Source organism: Tenrec ecaudatus, chromosome 3, assembly GCF_050624435.1.
Source record: "Tenrec ecaudatus isolate mTenEca1 chromosome 3, mTenEca1.hap1, whole genome shotgun sequence".
Lineage (NCBI taxonomy): Eukaryota > Metazoa > Chordata > Mammalia > Afrosoricida > Tenrecidae > Tenrec > Tenrec ecaudatus.
Genome location: NC_134532.1, coordinates 9,809,676 through 9,832,214, shown reverse-complemented (window position 1 = coordinate 9,832,214; position 22,539 = coordinate 9,809,676). Strand labels below are relative to the sequence as shown.

The following is a 22,539-nucleotide window of genomic DNA, read 5'->3' as shown; positions in this document are numbered from 1 at the left end:
GTTAAGTAGTGTGTTAGTCTGGGTATTTTAGAGAAACAAATCCACAGAAACTCATGTATAAGAGAGAGTTTTATATGATGGTTATGTGCACATCAAGAAAACATCCTAACTCAGTTCTGCCCAAGCCCATAAGTCCAACATTAACCCATTAACCCAGCTGTCAATTACCAATCCACAAAGTCCTCCTCCATCTCACAAAACAGACACAATGATGCCTACTACAAGAGGAAAGCCGAGTCAGAGAGTCTGTAAGCATCTCAATGCTGGCAGGGGTTTCCACACGGCTACTTCAGCAACCAGGGCTGCATAGGGGTAGGTCCATGTGACTTCTCCTCAGGGATGTCTTGCAGGAAGTGAGCCTTGCCAGCAAAAGCAGGGAATTGGCTAAGGCAGCTGACCCTGGTCCGGCCATCAGAAAGCAAGAGACCTGAGAACTAGAAAGGCAAGGCTCACTGAGCCATGTATCCCTCTGCTCTTCAATTAACCCCACATGTGTTTATCTGCACAATAAACTAACTACCTCAAATAGCAAAGACTAAAATTAAAATATGGTATTTATATAATCATTAACATTAGTATTCTGGAAAATAATGTTTACCTTCAGTTATTCAATGTGTAATAAAGGTATGTTATTTTAAATATTTTAGCAACATATAAGTGTGACTTCAATAAGTAATGTGTTCTTTTAGAAATTAAAGGTGGTACCCTGATTTACATGGTTAACATTAAGCATGTTTAATAGATTAAGGAAACAAAAAAAAACTATGGCATAAAAATGGAAAATGTGATATTACTTTTAACTCAATACTTAGTGACTTTTATTCTTCACTCAATTACTGTGTAAATCAGCTGAGGTGGTTTTTTCCTCCTCCTCAATATATATAATAATGAAAAATTTAAATGAAAATTTTAATAAAATAGATGAAATAAAAGAGGACAAGATAGTCATTTTGTTGTTGTGTTTAATGTAACATAGTTCGGTGCTGGCTTAAGATTAGATTAGAACCCAGAGATCCTATCTTCCAGAACAGTTCTGCTTCTCTTCAGCACTCTTTCTCCGTGACATTAATACTTTTCAAATGTACTTTTCACTAATATGAAAAGCATATAAAAGCATATTAACTCATTTTTCAACAAATATTTATTAAGTACTTAGTACACACATAATAAGAAATATGTGTGAATTATTTCCATGAGAATAAATTTTAGGGAAAACAGTACACCGGGATGATCTTAATTGTATTTTCTCTGGCTTTTCACACATTTATTTAACCAATCCTTGAATTCAAATGCTTGAAAACTAATTACATAGGTATCAAGAATAAAATATTATTCTCTCATTCCTCTCTCCTAATAGTCTCAGCATTGATTTGTTCTTTTATTACAATATAGTTGTTTATAGTTGTTTTCTTGTTTTTGTTCTAAAATTTCATTTCATTTTATATTACCATTTGTACCAATGGAAGTAATTTTCTCTTTATGGAATGTAATTTTTTACACCATCAGTATATTCCATCTTATTGCTCAACAAGTTTCCCTCATATGAAGCAATTTCCCATCATATGAATACAGCTTCCCATCATGTGAATACAAGATCCTATCATATGAATTCAGTTTCCCATCATATGAATACAATTACTGGAAGCCTGGGTGCTTTCTGATTGTGACTACCAGCAGTATCTGGCTTAAAAATATTAGATTTAAAGACAACTCCTCCTTAAATTTTCTATGTCTCTCAGGACACATGAAAACCAAAAGGAACAAATTCAAAGCTGTATATTTTGGCAGATTCTACACAATATTGGAATATAAAAAGTTATGAGAAAAACATCAGGAATGGTAAACTTGCAGCTTCAATTAGTGGAAAGAACCAATAGAGAAATTCCACTTTGTGAATCAGAACAAGGATAAGCACCAACTGCAGATCACACCTTCAAATGCTAATACTCAAGTTCAGGACAAATAAGAAATGAAAACAATTGGATGGGAATCAAAATATTACCTGGATTGATGAATCTATAGAGACAACAAGTAGAAAAGGGCTTTCTGAAGACGCAGTGGTGGTGAAGGAGCAGGGGATAAAAGGGTGCTGGTGTCAAGGAGTTCAAGAAGGAAATAATGTTTTGAAGCTGAGATGGTAGCAGTTGTACAATACTGCTTGATGTGATAGAACTATGGTTCAATATGGTATCTGTATTAGCTCCCAATAAAATGGGTTAAAGCTCGAAACCATTGAATGCTAATTATATAAACCAGATGAAAAACATTGTGAGATGACAACAAAAGCATCATAGGTGAATAAGGCAAAGGGTCATTAGAAATTCCAGAAAGAATGAAACTATTACAATGAATGTCATAAGATACGCTGACACTTTCTCTTGAACTGAGAGGACCAGATTGAAAAGAACAACATTTCAAGTAAGATGGGTGAATAGAAGGTCTAAAAGGTGGCTCGGACCCAATAAGGAATCATCATGAAAAAGGCAAAGTTCTGGAGCTATAAAACTAGAAAGTAAGACTATTTTTCAAACGGACAGAACTGAAAGAAAAGTAAAGCCACTAGCTGTCATATGGGAGATTTTATGGGAAAAATTCTGAACCGAATAGGAATTGTGTGAGTCTGGGGAGACTAGAGAAACAAGTCCATGGGCACACATATGCGTATAAAGAAGAGGTTTACATGCAAGGGCAATTGCATTTAAGCAACTAAGCAATGGAACAATTAAGCAATTCTTAATTGTACATTAGGAAAGCATCCCAACCCAGTCCAGTCTACGTCCACAAATCCGATACTAGCCCATATGTCTGATACTTATCTATAAAGTCCTCTTCAGCCTCACGAAATGCATGCAATGAAGCCAAAGGCAAGACGATCACAAGCCAGTCTCTGGGTCCAGGGGCGTTGTAAGCATCTCAGTACTGGCAGGGGTCTCTCTGTGGCTTCTCCGGCTTCAGAGGTCTGGTTGTATCCACGTGGCTTGTCTTCTGCAATGTCTTCCAGGAAGTGGCAGAGAGAGAAAAGTGTCTACTACCTCCATGAAGGAAGTCACAGATTTCCCAGAATTCTCAGGAGAAGGCCATGCCCACAGAAGTCTCATTGGCTACCTCCAGACTCCACCCCTACACTCTTAATCCTGAAATTGACACCAGATTAAGTGACTACCACCGGAAGCATCACAAGACCACATTACAAAGTCACAGCCCCAGAGAAGAACTGACCATTCCACAAATTCATGAGGTAGCATGTGACCAAGAATTGATGGTGCTGATGGAAGGGGTCCAAGTTGGACTGAAATCATTAGTGAAAATCAAGGTTGCAGAAATTAATGGAATATTAATAAAAATATTTCAACTCTTGATGCAGTACTGGAAGCACCTACTGGTCTATTTCAGGAGATTTAGGAGTTAGTTACCTGGCTAAATAACTTTGAGATATTTACATGTTTTTTTTTCCCATTCCAAAGACGGGTCATCCAGCAGAATGTGGAAATTGTTGAATAATAGCATTAATATAATAATACTATTAATAGAAAACTCAAATAAAATTTCCGATCATAATGTAAAATTGGTTGCATCATGGCACCAACAAGGAATGACCAGCAATGGAAACCTGCTTCATAAGCACATGTGGAACCAGGGATATGAGTCCTGGTGTCAGATATTCTTGCTAAAAGCAGTGAACCTCAATGTGATAGACTGAGTTTTCTAGAGAAAAACAAATCACACTCAATGCATAGTAAAAATACGTTTGTAAACAAAGGAATTTATATCCCAAAAGTAGCCCACACAGTGCAGAGTGGGCAAGACCAGAAGTCAGCTACTAGCTGGAAACCCATGCTGACTCACACAGGTGTAGGAGCAGTAAACTAGGAAGCAGGAAATCCATAGGAGGATAAGGTAGAGTTCAAGGGATACAGGATCAACAGTCAAACAGACAGGTCATTGCCAAGGGTCCATTTGCAGGATCCTGGCCAGCAGGAAGAAGCAAAGAACAGCCGATTCTCTACAGTCTCTATATAGATATAAACAGGTGACAGCCCCAAAGAGCTGTCATCAAGCTGTGACCTAGGGTTTACGGATCCTGAAGATCCCCCAAGGATCCTGGTCTACGCAAATTAACACAACCGTTAACCATCACCATCAGAGTGGGGTTTGCCTGTTTCTATTGACTACACAAAAGCATCAGATTTTGGTGAGCATAACAAACTCTATATAACCATCAGAAGAATGGGAATTCCGGAATACTTCATTGTGTTCCTGTGAAGACAGTCGTTTGAATAAAATAAGGAGATCCTGCGCGGTTAAAATAATGGAAGGTGTGTCTCAGCACTGTATCTCTTCGCCATATTTTATCTGTATACTGAGCAAACAATCCTAGGCGATGCTCTGTATCAAGAAGAAAGAGGCAAGAGGATTAGAGGAAGACCGATGAACAATTTATACTATGCTGGTGACACTAACTTGCCTTTGTCATTAATGAGACCTGAACATTCATCCATCCAGCTGCCCAGTAGGTCTTTTCCGAGCCTAACATGGGATTAGCTTATTGCCAGGACAGTAGGAAAGACATACGCATTCAGTGTATCTTTGAGGAGGGCACTGCCATCATTGGGGCAGTAGTGCTTAGACTGGCACGGATCATCCATGCTACACACTTCCGTCGTGTGGAGGCTCGTTCTCAGAGCTTCAGTAGGTGCAGCTAGATTTCCAGTTAGTAGTGATTGCAAAGCCTTACCTTGGGTGCTGTGGAGATGCACATTACCTGGGAAGACCCATGCCTGGAGAATAATCTTATGATGTTGTAGCCTAAATTCTATAGAGAAGCAAAATCTAGAAAAATTTACCTATGTATAGTTATATAAATCCAAAGCAAGCTCACTGCTTTTATTTTGATTCAGATTCCTAGATGTATATGTAGAAAGAGGTTGATATCCAGGAAACCATCCATATGCTTGTAGAAGTGGGCAAATTCTAATTCTTTGAGTCAGATACCAAGCTGGCGGTTTCTCTTCATTGACATATAGTTTCAGGGGCTGTTGAATCTGAGATTGGCAGGTCAGAACCAAGCGTCTGGCTGCAGTGGTAATGAATGCACAGTTGTCGGGTAAAATGGCAGGCTGTCTTTATGTGTTCTGTACACTGAACAAATAATCTGAGAGGCTGGGCTATCTGAAGAGCAACATTACATCAGGATTAGAAGAAGGCTCCTTGACAACTAGTGATATGAAGCTTTACATTTCTATGGGCACAGAAAGCTTCATCTCTCTCCCAGCTGATGGATTCTAACTGCTAACCTTGCAGTTAACAGCCCAATCCATAACCCGCTATGTTTCCTGGGGTTCTAAACAAATCCTACTCCAATCACATTGATTCCGACTCATAGAAACCTTCTACGACGTCGTAGATGCTCCCATAACATGTTTTAGATTGTAATCTTCGTGGGGAATGTCTTTCTCCCTTGGAGCTTCTGACGGTTCAAACTGACAGTGATCTATTGAGTAGATGGCCAGTCAACCACGCTGTCACTAGTGCTCATTGCAGTACGACTTTAAGCACTCCTGAGTCTATTTGAATAGTGTAGCGATTGATTGGAGTAGGATTTGTTTCGAACCCCTGGAAACATAGTAGCAATTAGTATCACACGCTTTATAGATGAAGACATTGTATCAATTTTTTTGATGATTTCTTATCCAAATATGCTATAAGGTACAATAAAGTTTTGTTAATTTGTCTGGTCCAGGATTTCCCCTGCTGGGATCTAACATAATGTAATCAGCCAGGGAGGGGTGGGAAGATTAGGGTGGGGTACTACACCTTTTCTTAGCTCTCAGACGCCATACAATCAAAAGAAAGTTTCCTCAGGGTGTGGCCTGCCTCCCTGTAAGTAGACTCTAGGGTAAGACTCCTTGAAATGGGTACATCTTCCGCAGAAGACCTATTTAAAGTATTCAAATAAGGATGTTACTTTGAGAACTAAAGTCATATTTTCAACTGCCTCAAATGTACAGCAAGATAATTTTATGAAATGATTCAAAATGGATGTTAGTTGCAAAAATCAAGTTTACCCTAAAAGAATGAAGACGTACAATACCTAAATATATCTTTTGTAGTTGAGACAAAATTTCAAAATTGAGATAAATAGATATTGCAGAATAATTAATCTCTAAGAGAGGAATATGAATAATGTGGAAACATAAGTCTGTTTACCTATTGAACTAGGTATAAAATCTACACTAAAAGTTTAGTTCAAAATATACCTTATATATTGAATATCTTAATTTTAATCTTAAAAACTTTAAGTCCCAATTATTATGTTCTCATGATGATGAAGTTAATTAATAGTATATCTGAAAATAAAACTCTGGGATCCTCACCAAGAATTGAAATAGACTCCTAAGATTTGGTGTGTCATTTGTGTGTATTTTAAATAAATTATAGAATTTATATACATATAACCTATCATAGTATTTATATAGGTGTATATATATATATTATATAGCATAGTATTGTATACATATAACCTATGGCATAGATCACCATATATATTTTTCAATAATTCTACTATACTTTAAACTTCTATTAAGAAAAATGTATTTCATAAGTTGATATTCAAAATAACTTCACATTCCGCCTAAACTAAATACAGTACCACTCTTTGTGAAATTGTAGCTCAGTGCTCAGGGGCTGTCATTGTAATGAACCTATAAACCCATGGAAACAGAAATAAAATTATTTTGTCTGTTATGATTTAAACCCTGCTGCTACACAGAATCTCCCTTTCCACGGATCACTGTTATCCAATACCTTATGACTTTTTTCTTTTGATTGATATCATAACATTTTTATTCACCTTCTAGAATTCTACATTCATCACTCCAGAGAACATTGGTTCTGTGAAATGTTTTGCTGAAAAGAATTGAATGGCCAAGTTATTTGGCAAAACTGCAAAGTATGCTTCAATGGAAATCCACAATGCACAAGAGCACATTAACATCTGAGAAACATTCTCAACTTTATTTAACCTAGAACTTTATAACTAAATAGACTACAGAGATATTTTAGCAACTTATGACAGTCTTAAAAATACATTTTAGGAAAATGTGTTTTAGTAGCTTCTGAATTTGTTGGCTCTGTACATGTCAACCGGAGTTCTACTTCGGTAGTTGATAAGCACTCATTTGCTAATGTACAGGTGGACGGTTCAAACCACGAGCCATTCATGAATATGAGCCTTGAAAGGTACAGCCCTGAAAACCCAATGGAACATCTCTTTTCTGCCCTATAGAGAAGGGCTTCTTACATATTTTCCACTCATGACAACTTTTTGCCCACGAAATTGGCAAGACAGGGAAGCACTACCAGAAATACATTGGCATTATGCATTTGATTTTGAATTATTTTTTGGTGATTGCACATTCAGAAACCTTTTAATGTTGCCAAATTTTTCATGATCCCCACATTCAGTTATGTGACCCCTTATGGAATTGAAACCCACAGCTTAAGACACTTTGCTAGATTAACTCTGAGCTTGAATGGATTCAATGTAGTGGGTTTTGCTTGCTGGGTATACATGACATAAAACTATAATTTTGAAAGAATGTATGGGAGGTGTGCCTGATTCTAATTTTATTAAGATAAAGATTAAAGATAATGAATCTTTTTTCCCTCTCTTTTGGTTGATCTCTAAATTGAAAATATTTTACTAGAAAGAATATTTTGAATATCATATTTTCGTAATTTCAATACAGGATTCAAATCATACACTGCCCATGAATGAAACAGCATCCCCCAAAATATTTCTATCAGTAGCCATGCCCAATGAGTAAAGAAATATATTTAAATATGTTTGCAGTTTAAATAGCCCAAGGAGATGCTGCAAACTTTGAAATCAAGGAAGATGTGTATCAGCATTTTGTCCTTTTACCATACTTACTCAATCTCTGTGCTAGAAAATAAACCAAGGACCTGCCCTTCAGCTGGAAGAACTCCCCATCAAGTTCAGAAGACTTGAAAACCTGTGATGTGTGGATGGATAACCCAACAATGCTAGCTGAAGGAAAATAATACTTGAAGAAATGACTGATAAATGTCAAAGACTAAAACATTTAGTATGGGTTATGCCTGAACATAAAAATTATGAAAAAATACAATTGGACCCCTCAGCAACATCATGATCAGTGTAGAAAAGATTGAAACCATCAAGGATTTTCGTTTTCTTGGAAACAATCATCAGTCGTGAAAGCACAAAAAGGAACAAGGTATTGCATTGGACAAAACCGTTGTCAAGTACATTCTGAGCCCGAAAGACTCACTGGGAGAGAATGGAGCTTCCCTTTTGGATCGCTGTGGCTGTAGGGGAGCAGAAAGGCTCGTCTCCCCCAGCGTGATGCCAAGCCACAGAACTGGCAGTCAGCAACCCGAAGTATACCCGCCATGACTTTCTTCGCACAATTCAAAAATCCTTAACCATTTTGTAGGTCACCCTCGCCACAGGGCGTGAGGAAATGCTGCCAAATGCTCTGTGAGTTTCTGTTCTCCCAGAAGCAAACCCTGGAGAACACGGATGGCCTGAGAGTGTGCCAGAAGCTGAGCCCCTCCGTTTTGAATGTGAAGGGAGCTCCCTTCCAGGTCAATCAACATCTCTGAAGTGGATGAAACAGCATTATCCACCCCCTTCCATTTGCTTAGGGGCATGACTCAAATTGGGAAGAAACAGCTGCAAATATCAATTAATAAGTAGTCCTTTGAACGTACAAAGTATGAGTCTGGGAAAATTGGAAGCCCTCGATAACGAAATGCATAGAATCAATATTCTAGGTACCAGTGAGCAGACATTTATATACTGTATATACTCGAGTATAAGCTTAGTTTTTCAGCACGTTTTATGGTAAAACTAGGTGCCTCAGCGGATATTTGGGTCTGTTTATATTTGGATATTTGGGTCTGATTATACTCGAGTATTCATGGTAAGCGGTTTTGCACAGGACATCTGTATGGTTTTCTATGCCTATAATGACAAAATGAAATAGAAATGGCATTATGTCCATTGAAATATTGTTTCTGGATCTATCATCCAGTACAATGCACTCTATGGTAGGACAATATTTATGGGCTTATAAGAAAAACCAATTTTATGAGAATTATCCAAATGTATGTACGAATGATAATGAAATTGAAGAATTCTACCAACTTCATTCTGTTGTACATAGGGTCATTATGAGTTGGAAGCAACACAATGGCACCTCACAGCCAAAATTTATTCAATGGATCAGACATGCAATCTGAAGGCATTGAAAATGGCTGGTGATTGGAATTCGAAAGTTGAAAATGAAGAGGGAGAATTGTGAGTTAGAAAAGATGGTCTTGGTGATAGAAACAGTAATGCAGCACTTTGTAATAGCAAGATTTCTTTGTGGTGCATATATTTTCCAAAACATAAATGATGGTTATGATCATAGGTCCGACCAGATAGAATATATGCAAATTGATTGCATCAGTGGAAAGAGATTACAGAGGTCAATATCATCAGGGGGGAAATGGACAGTGACTAACATGGAACAGACCACAACAGGTCACATGCAAGCCCATGCTTAAACTGAGGAAAATTAAATCAAGTCCTTGAGCAATAAATATGATCATCAGTATATTCCGTCATATCTTAGAGACTGGTTCAAGAATCGAGTTGATGATCTCTAATAACCAATGATAATATGAATTGGGAGTTGGTATCAGGTTGGTATCATGCACGAAGACCGTGGAATGCTGTGAAAAAATATGAAAGCAAAGAAAGGCCCAAATGGATGCTCGAGCAGATTTTGAAAGTTACCTTTGCAGGTAGAGAAGCGAAAGTGATTGGAAGACATAATGAAGTGAAAAGGGTGACTAGAAATTTTCCAAAGGTAGCTCATGAAGGCATAGTGAGATTTACAATGGCTAGGCGTTAGAAAACCAAAGATAGAGAAAAAAATTAAGATTCAAGTTGCAAGGTTCAAGGGACAAAATAATGAGGCAGGAGTATTAGAAAAAAAAGATGTAAGGAATACAAAGTCAAGGTACCAAAACTATTGGCTAATGTTTAGTCAGTCCAGGAGTTATATAGTATAAGATCAAGAATCTATGCTATTAAAATAAGACCAGACCACTGAAAGTATGAGTCAAAAACAAGCACCAAAGAATTGGCAAATACAAAATAAAGTGGAAATGTTTCAAATGGTTATTGCAGTGCTGGAAGAACTCACTTACTTATCCTAAGAAATTTGGAAGACAGCTCTCAGGCCAACTAACTGGGAGAGAATTCCCTGATTGAAATAGTACTGGGCTGTTGTGCTTACTCATATAAGCCTGGTTTTTAGAGATAGTGTACCCTGTCTTCCCATGCAACAGCACAGGTTTCTTCCACGCACCCAAGCTGGTATGTTTCATGAAATACGGGTAAGGCCTGAAAGGAAAGAAGAAAAATTCCACCTGTGCTGGAAATGACAAGCCAGCTGATGTCAGCACAGTCAATTCTAACTCAGGTTGGCCCTGACATCTCGAATATGGACAGAAAATGAAAGCAGAAAGAAAGAGACTTTGCAATAAATATTAACCTTAAAAAGTCATCACATATAACAGAGCAGAGGCTCAGCTTGCATCGGATTCTCCTCAAACTGTGAGCCACGGTGGCCACTAGAGCAGAAAAGGTTTAGGCTCAGTACGGTAAACCCCGGGGCCTACGGCTCTTTAATGCACTAAGAAAGGGGATGCCTTTGAATCTACGCTAAATTCCGTTCCCTAAGTATTGAACCCTCTGTAGTAATAAAAGCTGAAAGACTTATTGATAGTGAAGAAATGATCCGGATCAGGAAGATGTCTACATTCTTGAACCTGAAAATCAGACACTTGGAGAGTACCAGAGAAGCACCCATTGTCGTGCTAAAACAGTAAATGCAGGTACAAGACTTATGACCAACTGAAAGCAATCCTATGAGTGAACTATCTGAAAGTACGGCCTTATTGGGGATTGGTTGATAATCTGGTAACATGAGTGTTAAAGATACAGAATTATATGCATACAAGCAATTTCAGGTGGTAATTACAGGACAGTTACAAGATACCCAAAGCACAAGCTTTACGAGGGTCATTTTACTTAAAGTGATCTCTCAAGTCATATTTTTCTAGGAAACTATTGTAAAGAAGATTTATCATTTACATTTCAAAATCTTTGAAAATAGAATATAATATTCTGTATCAGTGTGACCACAGAGGATCGGCACCCTGGGCCCAGGCTGTGGCAACCTGCATGCGCTGAGCTACAAAGAAAAAGCATTCCTTTAGGGTAAATCCTTCAATCAGCCCAAAGGTCAAGAAAAACTGCTGTTAGAAAAGACGTTTGAAAATCAATATGGATTGTAGACTCATGTCCAGACTTAAGGTACATGCAAGACTTGCTTCCAAGATGCTGATTTACTTACACACACCAAGTACCTGAGATTTTAGAATCTCAAACAACGCAAATAAGAAAAATAAACACCATCCTAGTCTGGTGGTTTTTATCTGTACTATTTGAACCCAAAGTTGTGATGTTATTGACCTGCTCTTCTGCTTCATTCTAATGTTGAATACCACGGATAATCATTTTACTGAGTTTTCTCATCATTGCATTGCTGTTCACTTTAGAGACTTTGCTGAACCTAGAAGTTCAATGAAATTAGCTAAACTTATAAGATAGAAGCCTTAACACACTGTCCATTTGCCTGGGCCACAAGTTGGAGTGGTTTGACGGTTATGATGTAATAATCTCTTATAAGAAGACAACTGCTATCAGCAGCCAAATAATTGAGAGTTTCCAGAGGAGGTATAATCAGATTTCAACACATGTGGATGCTCTAGGAAAGTTTGCTGGGTCTTCGTCCTGCATCTCGCTTGCCATCGCACCTCTGGGTCTTTAGACTTAACTCTCTGAGTGACCTGCCTTTTTGATCCTAGGAGTTGCCAGCTGTCTACCAGCTTAACTGCCTACCTTGGGTACAGATGCTTCTGTAGCCAGAAGTCTGCTATATGACCGGTTGATTTGGGAGTCCGCTGCTGCAGCTATATGAATCAGCGGAAGTCTCCAATCTGATATCTTACATAGAAGGACTTAGAACACCACTGTTGTGTAAACCATGACCTTGAGATAAAGCTCTCAGTTTACGTACATACACAAACTTCGCTCGTCTTGCTTCTTTAGTGAATGCAACCTACCCACTATTTCAATATTTTCCTTATCATTATGCATCATTGCACAAAAATATTTTGTATTTCAGTTGAGTTTTTTTTGTAGTTGTTCATTAGCTCTCTAAGGTTTAAGAATATTGGAAGAAATTGATCACAGATGTCATCTATTTCCAAGGGCTTCTAATGCAATAAATATTAACAGTCTTGACTGTACACTAGAACTATCCTGAAGAATTCTCCAATTCAGATGCCTAGTTTATTCAAACCATTCAGTCAACAATGGCTCACATTAAGATGAGACAAGGGTGATTCTAAACTACGGATAGGACACCCAACTATTGTACTAATTTCAATAATCTATATCAGCAGTTCTCAATCTGTGAGTCGCGACCCCTTTGGGGGTCAAACGACCCTTCCACAGGGGTTGCCTGATTCATAACAGTAGCAAAATTATAGTTATGAAGTAGAAAAGAAAATAATTTTATAGTTTGGGGGGTCACTACAATATGAGGAACTATATTAAAGGGTCATGAAATTAGGAAGGTTGAGAATCACTGATCTGTATTAAAGAGCAGGCATTTAAAATATGTAAGAATGCTGCCATGTATTTCTAAAGAAGTATATATTGTTTTTAAAGAAGTATATATTTTTTGTTTTTATATTGTTTAAGTTTAGTAATATGAATAACTACATCTATTTGAGTTCACATAATAAAAAATAGCCCCTTATTATGGGAGACCTAATTTGTTGAGAACTTAATGCTGATTACACATATTTTCTTACTGCTATATTTGCAAAGATCAAAGAAAATAGTGATGCAATAATCTTGTTCAGTTAAAATGCTAATCTGTGATTCAAGTGGGGTGACGTTATGGAATATAATATTTGCAGACAATTACATCACCAATCCATCATGTTGAGAAGGAAGGATGTGAGTTTGAAGACTAAAATATGCCTGACTCATAAGCAATGGTATTTTCGATCGCCTTTTGTTGATGTTGCACAGTGAAGAAGAAGAATTGCTGCATTGGGAATTATGGCGCGGGCAAAGACTATCGAAAGCACCGCAGATGGCTCAAAGAACAGACAGATCTCTCTTGGTAGAAGTATAGCCAGAATGTTCATTCAATACAAGACTAGAGAGATTCAATCTCATGTATTTTGGGTGTATTGCCTGGTAAAACTATCCTTCACGAAGGACACCATGCTTTGCAGATGCACAACGAAAAAGAAGACCTTCACAAAGATGAATCGACACAGAGGATGTAACAAAGCATTCAAGTATAGGAACAATTGTGGAGCTAGTGCAGGACGGGGCATTGCTTCATTCTGTTGTCCATACAGTTGCAATGAGTAGGAACAGACTTGATGATACTTCGCAACAAAAACAACAATCATTTCTTCTTTCTCAATGCAAAATTAGGTTTGTTATAATCATCTAGTCCACCTCATGATTACTCTCTCCCTCACTGAATACCATCAAGTATGCCTGGAAAGCACATTGGATTATTTTGAGTAACTTGGAGCAATCTGTATGTGGATGATACTTTTCATTCCAACTTTGAAATCACCGGTCATTTAGAGCTAAAAGTTATATCCCTGAATCTTTCATTTTGTGGTCCTCAGTAGACCTTAAGAATTATAGATAATATGTTTGCTATCTATTTCAGGTGAAAGACATTGCAGTAATTGAACATGACTACCATATATGCTAAAATGCTTGGTTTCTCAAGTTAAAATTTTTTCAGCCTTATTGTTCACTATTCATATGATTTTATTTTACTAACTTCTGTCTTGCTGCTTAAACTGCTGAATGTATCCATGGACATCTTCCTTGAGACCTAAGCTGCCTGTAATTGTTGTTGTTAGGTGCCATTTAGTTAGCTTAGACCCAAGATGACATGGTGCACAGCAGAATTAAACCCTGCGTGGTCCTGTCCCATTCTCACAATTGTTTCTATGCCATAGCCCGTTGGTGTAGTCATGCATCAATTCATCTTCTGGAGGGCCTTCCCCCCCTTTGCTGGTCCTCCACTTTACTAAGCATGATGTCCTTCTCCAGGGGCTGGTCTCCCCTGACAACATGTCCAACATTTGTAAGATGAAGTCTTGCTGTCCTTGCCTCTGAGAAGCGTACTGACCTTACTTCTCCAACACAGATTGGTTGGTCCTTTCAGTAGTTCATGGGACTTTTAATATGCTTCTCCAGCACTCCAATTCAAATTACTCCATTCATTTTGTGGTCTTTCTTATTCAGAGTCCAACTTTCTCATGCATATGAAACAATGGAGAATATCATGCCTTCGTCAGGCACACGTTCATCCTCAAAGAAACATCCTTGCTCTTCAAGACTCTAAAAATGTCTTGTGCAACAAATTTACCTAAGACAACATTCCTTTTGATCTCGTGACTGCTGCTGCCATCCACATTGATTGTGTATTCATGAAAGACAAAATCCTTGACAACTTCCAACTTTTCTCCATTCATCAAGCTTTTACCTATTGGTCCAGTTGTGAGGATTTTAGTCTTGTTTATATTGAGTTGCAAACCATGCTGAAAGCCAACGATCCTGGATCTTCATCAGCAAGTGCTTCGACTCCTCCTCACATTTAGAAAGCAATGTTGTGTCGTGTGCATGCTACAGGCTGGTAATAAGCCTTCCTCAAATCCCGATGTCACCCTCTTCTTCATATAATCCAGAGTCTCTGATGATGTGCTCAGCACATATAAACAAATATCGTGAGTAGATACAACCCTGATGCACACCTTTCCTGATTTTAAACTACACAGAAAGCCTTTGATCTGTTTGCACAAATGCTTCTTGATCCACGTACAAGTTCCTCATGAGCACAATGAAGTGTTCTGGGATCCCCAATCTTCCCAAGGTTATCTACAGTTTGTTATGGTCCACCCCGTCTAATGCCTCTGCACAGTCAGTGAAACCCAAGTCAATCTTGGCTTGATGTCAATGATTGTGGATGCTCTTAAGCAAAGTTTTACTTACAGGTGATATCAATAATATTGTGTTATAGTTTAAGCATTCAATTAGACAAGTCACTATCTTCTGAAATTCCTGGGATTGATGAGTGAGTGCTACCAGTGCTTCTTCAACTTGCTGAAACATTTACACTGGCATGCCATCCATTCCCTGAGCCTTGTTTTTGGGTAATGCATTCAGTTTTATCTTCTTCCTTCAGCAACATTGCTTCATACTCATATGCTTTCTCATGAAATGGTGTGATGTCGACTAGTTCTTTCTGTGACAGTGATTTTGTATTCATTTCATTTTATTTTAATACTTCCTGCATCATTCAGTATTTTGCCCATAGAATCTCTCAAGCTTGCAACACAAGGCTTGACATTTTTTCTTAAGTTCTTTTAGTTGCAGACATGCTGACTGTGTTATTTGCTTTTGGTTTTCAAATTCTGGGTCTTTTCATATTTCATTACAATATAAGGGGGATACTCCTCCCTCCAAAAAACAATGCTTATTTGTTTTGTTTTTTATATGAGGGGGATAGTGCATTCTGGGTTTATTCCATCAGGTCAAACTGTTAATCAAACTTTCTATTTAGAGGTTCTGAAAAGATTGTGTAACAAACAGTGTGTGACAAAAAAGACCTGATTTGTGGCAGATGAGGCACTGGTTTTGTCACCACTACAATGCACCTGCTCATACAATCTCAGGTTGCCAGTTTTGGGCCACAAAAAGCCCAGCATGACTCTCTGGCCCGATACACCTTACTAATTTGATCTTGCTCTATGCAACTTCTTTTTGTTTCCAAGAATGAGAAGGGATATGAAAAGACCATGATTTGATGATGTAGAAGAGGTGACAAAACACTGAGAAAGGTGCTGTCAGGCATCCAGACCGATGAGCTTGAAAAATGTTTCCCAGAATGGAATCACAGATTTGAGATACGGATCATGTGTAACGGAGAGTACTTTGAAGGTGATACGGCTGTTTTGTAGATAGATAGATAGATAGATAGATAGATAGATAGATAGATAGATAGATAGATAGATAGATAGATAGATATCTTTTGGGGGGAAATCTGTTTTTTTGGGGGGTGTGGGGGAGGTTACTACCTCATATTTATTCTTATCTTTTTGAATTGCCCTTTGAAATTATCCATTCATCTCTTTGACTTCCTCCTTTCTTTCATTTGCATTAGCTACTCTATGGATAACAGCAAGCTTCAGTGTATCTGCTGACATCTGTTTTGATATTTTCTTTCTTTCCTGTCTTTTGAATGACCTTTCTTCATAAACTATGGTTTTTATGTTCTCCCACAGCTCATCATGTTTCCCATCATTAGCATTCAGTGCGTCAAATCCATTCTGGAGATGTTCTCAAAATTCAGGTGGGGTAGACTTAAGATCATATTTTGGCTTCCTTAGACTTATTTTAATCTTCTTAAGCTTTCTCCTGAACTTAACTATGAGCAGTAGATGTTATGTTCCACAGCTAACCCCTGGTCTACTTTTATATATTGAGCTTCTCCATCATATCTTCCCATAGATCTAGTCATTTTAACTCCTGTGTTTTCCACCTGGGGAAGGTCATTTTTATCATTGTCCTTTGTGTTGTTGAAAAAAGGCATGCGCTATGAACAAGTCATTGATTTTGAAAAATTTTATCATGAGATCTCTAGCTTCATGTCTATCACCATGCCTACATTTTCTATTATTCCTTCATCTTTGTGTCCAAGTATTACATCCCAATCTCTAATAATCATCAATGTATCTCGATTGGATGTTTTGTCAATTTCAGACTGAAGTCATTTTTTAGAATTCATGTTCTTCATCACTTGCTTTTGTGGTTGATGCATACATTTGAATAAGATTTGTATCGATTCAATTTCCTTGAAGGCAAGTAGATATAATTCTATCACAGACAGCCCTGTACTTCATGCTGGATTTAACAAGATATTTTCTGATAATGAATGCTTTACCATTCTCCTTGATTGAGTCATTTCTCTCTAGTGTGCTAGTCCCAGGATAGTTAATCATGAAATTCTGATTCAAAATGGCCAATATCAGTCCATCTTAGCTCACTAATGCCTAAGATATTGATTTTGATGTGTTCCATTTCAATTTTGACCACTTCCAATTTTCCTAAATGACTGCCTCACATGTTCCAAGTTCCAATCATTAGAAGATTTTTGCAACCATTTTGCCTTACTTACTTTGAGCTGTGGATCATTAAAAATTAGTATCTTAAAGACTCCACTCCCACCTGCTTACCCAACCCATGTCACCATGGTTGACTGTGCTCCAAGAAAGCAGCTCTCTGCAGTAACAGGCTGAGTGTCCTAGGACCTCAGGGACCCATCCTCTGAAACTACCTCAGACAGTGGTATGCTTTCCTCTGTGTGGAATTTCCTCATCTGACAATGCTTTCAAGTTAAGCATAAGGTTTTCAGCTGTTTTTTCTTATGCTTCCTTGTAATAGAATCCCATTATCTGCACATGAACTTGTCAGTGAAATTCAAACATTCTTCTGGCTATTACCTTTATATTAGAATTATTTAGTTAATATTAAGTAAATAATGAAGTATTCACTGTTGTTTTTCTTTCCATTTTTAAGTAGTCTATATTAAGTACTCTAGAATCATTAATATTGTTTTATTTATGCATCATGGTTTTAAAAATCTGTTTATCTGCAAAGGTGTTATTCCTAAGATGTCTTTGCACTAGATTTCTAAATTTTTAAAAAAATTTTGGAATAATGTGTTTTGAGATTTTCAGTAAGTATTCCTACCTCTATTTCTATTAAAGATCAAGAGTGTAGAGGATTTTATTTCACCTTTTCACCTTATAAATTTATGTATCCTTCAAATCAATATAAACAGTTATTTATTTATCTAAGATAATGACAATAATTTATAAATGTTTCAGCATATTAAAGTGTCCATGATTATTCAACTGGACTCTAGGACAGTTATTCTAGAAGCAACCTAGATAGTCTGGTATTCTCTAATTATATTGTAAAATGTATTAAATACTTTCTAAAATCCAACTTATACTCAGTGTTCCTTTGTGATAATATTCAAAATGAGGAGGGGCAGACTCTCATGTTTTGATCTCTTGGCTTACATTACTCTGTACTACTACTTTTTCTACCTTTTGAACTCTATTAAATTTAAGCAAAGCAAATGCAAGTAACTTGATGGATTTTGCTTAATATTTGGCAATCTAATAAAATGAGATCTGCTACCTGCTTAATTTTCTTCAAATACAAGAATGATATACACATATTTTCATTTTACTCTCTTATACAATGATTTTTATCTGTTCTAAGACCAACATATAAACACACTAATTATTCTAGTTTACCTTCTCAACATCCCTTTTATCTTCACTAATACTTACAGGTATAGCTCACTCATAACTTTCATTTACAGTTTCTCTTTTATGCATTTCCAATTTTTATTATAAATTGGCAGAGTCATGTGGCTTATGAAGCTGTATAAAATACATATTATGTACTAACCATTAGAGTATTGGTCACAATTACCACTTGATTGCTTAGAATTCTTTAAGGTATTATGTTGGTTTTCTGAAGAATAAAAAAAATGAAGTTATAGATGATGCAGGGTAAATAATCAGTAAATTAAAAAATAAGATTTGAAATGTGTTACTTAAAAATCTATTTAAAATAATCCTTACAAATCCTTGTTATTTGCAAATTCTTAAAAAAGGAGCATTTGGATTATGTTCTAGAAAATTTTCTGGAATTGAGATGATCAGAGGTCTAGTAGGAATATTAACCTTCAGTTTCGAGATAGCACAGACCAGAGTGGAATAGTGGGATTCTGAAACTATAAATTTTTTCAGTAATCGAAAGCCTCATTTTTCTTCTGAGAAACAGCTGCAGTTTCAAACTGTTGACCTTGCAATTAGGGTCCCAAAGCATAACCCACATGCTGCCGACCAGGGCTCTTTCCACTAGGCCACTGGCAATCTTATTCTTAAATCTCATTCTTAAATCTTATTCTTAAATCTTATTTACTTTTTGGCAGTTTGTGAAATGTGAATTTCTTAGAAGAATAATTTCGCTTTGGAAATGGAACTTTCTTGGGACAATACACTTGGGATGATACAGTAGACAATTAAATATACTAATTTATACAATGAATACATTAGAATGTAAAAAAAATTGCTACTGATGCCTTTGGAGATTTTAAAACTATGTTTAGTCTTCTTAATTTATTTTCCAGGATAAACACATCTGTATTCGCAGTTGTTAGATGCTGTTGGGCCTCTGTACAACAGAACAAAATGTCGCCTGATCCTAAGTCATCCTTATGATCCCTGCTATGTTGCGCTCATTCCCTTAGCCACTGTGTCACTTTGTCTCTTTAAGAGCCTTTGTCTTTTTCACTGACCCTCAAATTGATCAAACATAATCTCCATCAACAGGGACTGGTCACTCTTGATAACATGCTCAAAGTGTGTTCCTGAGGTGGCCTCAACTTCCGAACCTTTAAGGAGCTTTTGGTTATATTTTTTTCCAAGATGTATTTGTTTGTTCTTCTGGCAATCCATAGTATGTTTACTATTCTTCACCTGCACTCTAATCCAAAGATATCAATTATTCTTTGGTTATCCTTACTCATTGTTCAGCATTTATTGTAGTATATTGTAATACATAATCCACACCTCACCCCACACCCCCCAAAAGATATTATCTCTTGGTGGTCTGAATAGCTATAAGAACTCAACTGAATATACAACATTGTGTGTCTTAGGCAAATTATACATTTTATTCATATATAGCAAAAGCCACATGATTGTGTGTTTGAGAAATCTTAAAATAAAATCCTCAAAATTACTGTCATTGAATTGATTCTGACTCATAGCAACCTAATCCAGCCTGATATCTGCAAATTCTGTTCTTTGGGAGAAAGATGAGGATAAACAATTACAGTCTCAGACACTCACAGGGCCAGTTCCACCCTGCCTGTAAGATTACCAGTTCTACCCTGCTTATAAGATTACCAGGTCCAACCCGTCTGTAAGTATTTTCACTTACAATGCAGTGGTCTAGTAGAAATAGTCATAACACATCTGAAAGTCTTGATTTAAGAGTGTGGAGGCAACTCTATTTCAAACAGAAAAAATATGGAACACTTAATTTGTGTCACTACAAAGATGACCCAGAATTGCAGTGGTTCTTCTATTTTCTACAGAACTTCAATAGTAGAAAGGCAGATTATTAAGTTTAAATAGCATGGTAGCAAGGCTCTCTTGATAAGTTTCGTTTATTGTAAGATAGAAACATGTTGAAACTTTTGCTTTGCGGTAGAGAATTGGGACAAATGCGCACAAATACACATATACAGACACAGGCAGAAATAATACTGTGTAGTTTATAGATGAAAACATTCTAATATATGACACTATTAAATCACATATTCATTATGCAAGAACCATAACAACAAAACAAACATATTGTGAGTATCGTGTGTGTAATTCAAGACAACCTTTAGACATAATTGTGAAGTACCCTCTTGTGGCGAATAGATCTTGCGATCGGTACCTCTAAAACCAGCTATGTACGTGGCTGAGGATCACTTGTGTTTGGGTGTCCTAGTATGGAGTAGCACTACCCAAAGGAGAATTCTAAAGCTGTCGTTTTCATGTAAGTAGACTGCCACTTACAGAGCTGCCGAGCACTGAACTAAATGTGACATGAGGGCTCCTTTCCGTAAACCCTATGGGCAGTTCTGTTTTGTCATAGTCATCCTCTGGGCCACAGTAGACTTGGCCCTTTCGGATGCAGCATCTGTTATCAAAACGATGTGCAACCAAGAGAACAGTAAAAGTATACCCACGGCCATCATGGCGAACATGAAGTACAGTGTAGAACTGCCCCTGTTTGTTTCTGTGACTGCAACTCTTTTTTTTTTTTTTTGCTCTTTACTTTTTTAAAATTAAAATATTTTATTTGGGGGCCCTTAGAGCTCTTATAACAATCCATGCATCAATTGTACCAAGCATATTTGTACGTATGTTGCCATCATTATTTTCTAAATATTTACTTTCTATTTGAGCTCTTGGTGTCAGCTCCTCTTTTTTTCCTCTCCCTCCTCCTCTCCCCAGTCCCCATGGCCCCTTGATACATTTGATTTTATATCTTACATTGACTGCTGTCTACCCCATGGTTTCTGTTGTTTGTGTCCCTCTGGGGGGCTGGGTGGTGTGCTGTCAATCATTGAAATCACTTACTCCTTCCTTCCCTCCTATCTTCCTCCTTCTATCCTGTTATCGCTACTCCCGTTTCTGTGCCTTCTTTTTGCATCTCTACTACTTAAACAAGCATGATGGCCTCCAAGGACTGGTCTCTCCTGATAACACATGTGAAGTACATGAGACAAGTCGCATTCTGTCTACATTTCTAAGATTTGCTTGGTCTGGCAGTCCACGGCACGGCAATATTCCTCCCCAGCACTGTAACTCAAACACCTCCATTCTCCATTGGGCTTCCTTATTCAATGCCTAACTGTCACATGCTTATGAAGCGATTGAAAATGTCATGGCGTGGATCAGGCAGTCCTGAAAGTCATCTGGCTCTGACTGCAACTCTTTACAGGGGTAGAGAGGCGTTTCTTTCTCCTGGGGATTGACAGACTGCTGCCATTGGGGTTAGCAGCCAAACACTTTAATTGCTACACCACTAATATACAGCGGGCTTAAATCTTATGGGAAAATTAAATTAAAAAATAATTTTTCCATAAAAGTTTTTACACTCCCTTGAACAATGTAAACTTCCAATGTTGCCGGACTTAAGATGAAATCGACATTTTCACCCTTGCTCTTCTGAGCCTATTCTTCAATTGATATAATATATCTCTACCTTACTTCAACAAGTATAGAGTATTTTTGATTCCTCAGGTATAAGATTTAACTTTTTTCTTCTCTTTTCACTTAATGTGCCATTATAAGCCTAGATCATGATATCATGTTAATTGGTAATAATCAACTCCCTTGTATTTTAATGCAAAATCCTTCAAAATTCAGAAAAAATAAATAGATTAATAGGTATTTGTTCAACGTTCAGTACTTGAAACTGATATAAATCACCCTAGGGCAGTAACATTGCATTTTTTTCAAATTGGAAGAATTTTGAATTGCACTTTTTATTGCTATGTTAAAATTGAATGAAAGTTTATTTTATAGGCAGAGAGAAGGTGAGTATAATCATGGAAGACAAAATCTGAATTCTAGAAGCTCTCAGTAGCTGTATTTTATACTTCACGTTATCACCTGCTTTGTATTAAAGGAGTTGTGAGCCTAGGAACTAGCTTAATTGATTGATCGGTGCTGCTCCTTTAT

General features: G+C 37.2%; 1 protein-coding gene across 3 annotated transcripts in view; it reads left to right on the top strand.

Annotated features, from left to right (window-relative positions):
• The window catches only part of FSTL5 (follistatin like 5), an 812,142-nt gene that overhangs the window by 11,239 nt on the left and 778,364 nt on the right, over positions 1 to 22,539 (top strand). The gene's annotated exons all lie outside the window — the stretch shown is intronic.